The sequence below is a fragment of the Mus pahari genome, chromosome 15 (genome assembly GCF_900095145.1).
Source record: "Mus pahari chromosome 15, PAHARI_EIJ_v1.1, whole genome shotgun sequence".
In the NCBI taxonomy this organism is placed as follows: Eukaryota; Metazoa; Chordata; class Mammalia; order Rodentia; family Muridae; genus Mus; species Mus pahari.
In genome coordinates, this window is record NC_034604.1 from 56544957 (window position 1) to 56551164 (window position 6208).

The window sequence follows — 6208 nt, forward strand, 5'->3', positions numbered from 1 at the left end:
GTGTGTGTGTGTGTGTGTGTACACTACTATGAAGAGATAAAAATTTGTACCTAGTTTATCCAAACTAGCTGTTTTGGGCGGCCTTTTCCCATTTAATGCTAATAACACCTCTAAGGGCTGGCTGTCTAATTATTTTCCCATATTACAGATCAGAAATTTGGTCAGAGAGTTCAGTAAATTGATGCAAGTCATGTGACCAGCCAGCAGCTGAGTCTGATTTTGAACATAGGTCTTTGACATTAAAATATGTCCCCAAGTTTCCATCTGCCTGGGTTGTCAGATGCTAAGAATGAGAGAGAAGTTGCTTGTAGAAAATGAAGGGGAAAGAGCACAGATGAGCTCTGGCACCTTCGGGCTTCCGTAGCCATGGATGGGATGTTATGAACTGGAAGGAGGGATTCCAGAGACAAAGTGTGTCTGAGAAGGAAGGAAATGGGCTTGTCCTGGTGCAGTGTCTGGAGTTAGGCCAGTAGAGACCTCTAGGACAGAGAATGTGGGTAGAGATAAGAACATCTAAAGTTGTTGGCTTGCTCTTGTTTATAGAACCAAGAGGGAGGATGACATGTTCTTTTTTAGCAAGTCATGAAGCTAAAGGCAAGACAACAATGTGGTACAGAAGGATTTCCATAAGTCATGTCCGGAGAAAGGCCTGCAGAGAGCAGAGTCTGTTTTCAGTAAAGAGAGAGTTTTCAAAATCGGCAAGAGCTAAGGGGGTTGAATAGGATGAACACTGAGAAGACGACCCTGGATCTGCCAGCAACGAGGTCATCGATGACCTCTGTTAGGACAGAGGAAAAGAATGATTAATTCTGCCTGAGGCAGGCTCAAGAAATGCTTCAAAGACAGGCTGACATTTGAATTGGACCACGGAGCAGCCGTGGGCTTGTGCCAGCCACAGAGGAGGGTTAGAGGCATTTCAGGCAAAGAGAACAGCCTGGGGAGAAACAAGAGCCCCAACCAGTCAAGCATCTGGATGTTCAAGTTGGCAGAGCAGGCCTCATGTTTTGTTCTTCATTTTAGAGAGTCTTAGCATTTTGCTTTCCACTGTAGACACAACAATTGTGATTGGGAAATATGACTGATGGCTTTTAAAGAGACGACACATGGTCCGATTCTTCACAAGAAACACATGAGGATAAGACAGGGGAAACAGGACAATGACACATTCATCCTAACAGGATTTGGGAGGACAGCAAATGCTTTTTACTGTAGCAAACCCTACGTTTCAGAGCTTGACAGCGGCGTGGCCCTCATTCACACAGTCTGGTGGGGTCTAGAAGCTCTAATGAGCAGCTATCATCCACATTGTGACTCGGAGACCTATGTCCATTTGCAACCTTGGATCACTTTGTTCCCAGACACCAAGATGCCCTAGGGAAGTCATACTTCATATTCAGCCACCAGACTTGAAGTAACACAGCTATTCATACACAGCAGGCTGTGTTTAGCCAAATGGCCACACAAAAATGCAAAGGAGACTAAGAGATGTGTGCAAACATATTAGGGCCAGTCACGTGTGCTCGAGGCTATTTCCCTGTTAAAATATTGATTATTCAAGTAGTCTTTGTTTCCCACAGAAAACATAAGTGTTCTTAGAGGCTATCCATTTTTTCTAGCGTTTTAGCACACCTGGCCCTTTGATTTAGTGCCTTGTCTCAGTCTGCTTTTCAAAATAAATTTCCATGTCATTAGCATTCTGCCTTTAGACTGCAAGCAACTCAAGTGCAGGTTAATTTGTTACTCAGATTTTTGTAACTTGGAGGAGTACTTGGGCGGAAAAATAAAGGTGAAGGAATTAATATTTATTTTGGCCCATACTTCCAGACGTTTCAGTCTGCGGTTTCATGGCCCAGTTTCTTTGGACCTGAGGTAAGGCAAGATCGCCATGCCCAAGGTTGTGTGGTGATGCGAAGCTGCTCACCTGAGAAGCTGAGAGAGATGATGATGAAGCTTGGGGAAAGATGTAACACTACTAACTTCTTGCCCAAGGGACCACTTTCTCATCTCAGAAAACTTCCATCACCTCCTAAATTCAGCAAATTACAAATCCTTCAAGGGATTAACCCACCACTGAGAGATGTGCTTTCATGATCAAATCACTTAACCAAAGCTCTATGGCTGAACACTGTACCGGGGACCAATTCTTCCACACTTAGGCCTCTGGGGAGGACACTTTATATCCAAACTGTAACAGCAAAAGACCATAGAATTAGCTGTCTAGGAGCTAGTCACAGTTCACTGAATCCTGAATGTAAATTCAGTTCAAGGAGCTCAAGAACCCTTGATAACTATTGTTGACAATATACTGCAGTGAAAAAAAACCCATGCCCATGGGTTCCATGTCCTGATGATGTCAAGATCTTGGTTTTGCATGGTCTTCTGTGAATATTCCTTTTTCTTCTTATGGATAATACTAATGGCAATTTTAAGAAAGAAAAAGTACACATCACTGATCTCCATATTACCCTTTTTCTCCTTCTAGCCTGTTGAAACACACAAGTAAAATTTCTATGTAGTAGAGATAACGGCTGCTTCCATTGCTCTCGAGACACATCCTATCCTATCCTATCCTATCCTATCCTATCCTATCCTATCTATCATCGTCTCTCTCAAGCTTGGTCACACACTTTGGCATTTCCCACTCCACCCTGGACATGCTGACCCACCCAGTTTCTGACTTATCCAAAACTTATACCTTCCTCAAGATGCTTGCCACTCCCACTCATTGCGTGTCTACTTCATCTTCATTTTCAGGTCTCTTCCTCTGTGAAGAGTTTCTCCAGCCCAATCAGCAAAGCACCCTTCCCTCCCTCGTCATACCAGCACACACCCGCATTACAACATTCTTTATAATGCCTACATTTCCTTTTGCCATCTGTACCACTGGAACATAAGCTTCCACAAGGAATGATTCAATGCATATGACATACATCCTATTTCAGATTTTTTTTCTTCTCTCTGTGTGTGTGTGTGTGTGTGTGTGTGTGTGTGTGTGTGTTTCACTGAGCAAATTATAAGAGCAAAAGATTCTTGGATCAACATCTTAAAGATTATTGGAATGGGATTGCCATGTTGCCCTCCAAACACTGTGATTTATTTACACTAACATCAGTAAAATAAATGGGTTTTGTACCTATTTGAGTTTGTATCTCATTTAACACTATCAACTGCCAAATTTTATTACACACACACACACACACACACACACTGATCACCACATTTAACACTATCACTGCCAGGTTTTATTACACACACACACACACACACACACACACACACACGTGCATGCATGTGCAGTGTGTATGCACACGATTTGGCAAAACAACTACTTCCAAAGTTAATTTATGAAGCATTAAAAATTAACATATAATTTAGCATAAGATGAGAACCCTGTATCTTTGAACTTTTAAGCCATTTTTTTTTTCTCATTAAGAATTAAAGAAAGGCTGCATTTGTCCTAAGAACCATAATCCTCTCAGGTCAGGCACTTCTCTTTGTCCCTCACCCACCAGAATACTAATCTGTAGTTTAGAGGCAGTAAAGGCCTCTGGACGCTCAGAATCTGTGGGCAACATATGGTCTGGCTTACTAGACCTGCACACTGTCAAAATAGACTTACGGATTAGACTCCTGATAGTTCCATGTAGAGTGCTAGATACAATCCCTACAATGTTCATAACAGCCAGACACTTGCAAATTATAGCTAACACAAAGGAAAGATGCCCACTCTGGACAAGTTCCAGTTCCCAGAGACCAGTAACCAAAACAAGGGTAAGGATAGTTAGGACCTCTTGCAGAGATCACAAGGATAAGGTCCTAAGAACTGGAGTCTATTTAACACACCTGATAGCCACAGCAAGAGCAAGCTAAGGGGGGATTTCAAAGTTAACAAACTTCAAGGTGAAGCCCAACACTAACATTACCCTATTACTCCTCTCAGACAGTGTGTAGGGAGCTTCCAGATGTAAAGATATAGCAATTGCCCTTGAGAGGTTTCTTCATGTCCCTGGGTTTCCCACATTTCCAAACTCAGGTTTGGCTGCCACAGCCTGGCTTCCAGCTCCCTAGAGCTGAGATAAACACCAAATGTAATCTGTTTATCAGAACAGCAGAGGTGTGGGGCTCCTGGCTGGGGGTGGTGGTGGTGGGGAGTCTGGAGCTGGAGGCAGGCTGTGTGGGCAGGAGATGGGGGGAGGATGGGCTGGGAGAGTAACCTCGATCATGTGATCAGGAGAAGCCACCCAGTTCCTCTGGGGACTTCAGCTGTCTTTGATGTTCTCTGTGGAGACTGGAAGGTATTGTGGAGTTTCAGAGGGGCCACCTTTGATAAAAATCTAAGACCTTCTAAACTCAGAAGTGTAGCCTTTGAATCTGTGGCACTTCCAGGCATCTTTTCCCAGAGGAAGAGTTTTTCCGTATTAGCAAGCTGTGGGACTGAGTCTGTCTAGAATTTAAGTTTAATAACTTCTATAGTATTTACTCTTGCTATAATTTCATTTGGAAAAGGTCTCTGTGGATTCAGTATTCGTATTCATAGTAGCAAGAAGGAGGTAGGCCTTCACTGGGCCACATCTAGTCATTTCCTCAGGTAACACTTCTGAATATTAGAAAACTTCCTGCAAGCTGATGGTGGTAGCACACACTTTTAATTGCAGCACTCAGGAGACAGAGGCAGGTGAATTTCTGTGAGTTCAAGGTCAGCCTAGACTACAGAGCAAGTTCCAGGGCAGCCAGAGCTACATAGAGAAACCCTTTCAGGAGGAGGAGGAGGAGGTGGAGGAGGAGGAGGAGGAGGAGGGAGCAGGGAGCAGGGAGCAGGGAGCAGGGAGCAGGGAGCAGGGAGCAGGGAGACAGAGAGACAACCTAAGCATTAAGCCTATTAAGTCTTCCTTCCGATCTTGGGAACAGCTGTGCCCCGCTGGCCTCAGAGGCAGGTATCTTCCTCAGTACACCTGGTGCATAAAACACCTTGGGAAAAGCACTGAGTGCCACATGCCCCAGCCGCTCTGATTTCCCAGTTCTTTCAGGCAGATTTGCCTGATAGGCCCTGCTATTCAGAAGGGGTTTGGAGTCCCAAGCAGCCAGGGATAAGGATATCTGGATATTTTTTTCCTACCTCAAAAAAACCCCACTTAAGTCTGAAGCTGTATATGTTTCTAGCCAGATGAAAATAATCTGGGATCATTAGATGCCTGGGAGCCTCAGGGGAACCTTCCAGAAGCTTCCTGTTGGGTCCTTTAGCTTGCCTAGAAACCACCAACAATGTTGCTCCTTCTTCATAATAATAGTAGTAGTAGTAGTAGCAGCAGCAGCAGCAGCAGCAGCAGCAGCAGCAGTAGTAATAAAGCATTTGATAAGAGGACAGCATATTTCCTCACTTCATGTTCCATGTAGACTAAGCAGTATTTTCCCAGAGACCTTGCTTCATTAATAGTTGGCATTTCAGAATGCTCTTGATGTTTGAAAGATAAGTCTTCTGCCAGATGAGAATCTGTTCATGTTTCCCAGATCTTACTACTGAAAGTCCATTTAGTTAGTAAGGGCACAGGAACACAGGAATGCTATTGAAAGAAATGGGTTGACCCTTTTCTTGAGGGTAACACCCGAAGCCAGTCAAAAGTAAATGTGTTGATATGGGAATCAAATTTTCCACACTTTTATTCTTCCTCCTGTTGGGAATGGACTGCTTATCCCCAGGGAAACAGCTAGAATGGTGTTGTGTTTTTAAGAGAACCCCCATCCCTTTGTTTTCATACAGGATTCTCTGCCCTTACTGCAGCCTTGGCAGGTCCAAGGTCTATTCTCTGTCACTCATGAGTTGAGTTTCACAGTCATTAAATTCTATGCTTTCTGGGTGGTGGAGGGAGGACACATGTCTCTGGATAAATTGCCAGCTCTCTGAGAGGAATGTACGGGAAAGAGCTTTACTCCTAGCATTCTTTCTGAAGGTTAGAGCAACCAGACCACTTCAGAGTTGAAAAGTCTGCCGGGCAAGGGCTCACCAAGCCCTCATTTCACCTGTATGACAAAGACTGAAGGCAGTCACTATTGCCTCTACTGTAGACAGCTGACACAAGTTTCATGGGAGATAAAGGACTTTCCCTACAGTCCTGCTATTCAGAAGGGGTTTGGAGTCCCAAGCAGCCAGGGATAAGGATATCTGGATTTTTTTTTCCTACCTCAAAAAAGCCCCACTTAAGTGACATGG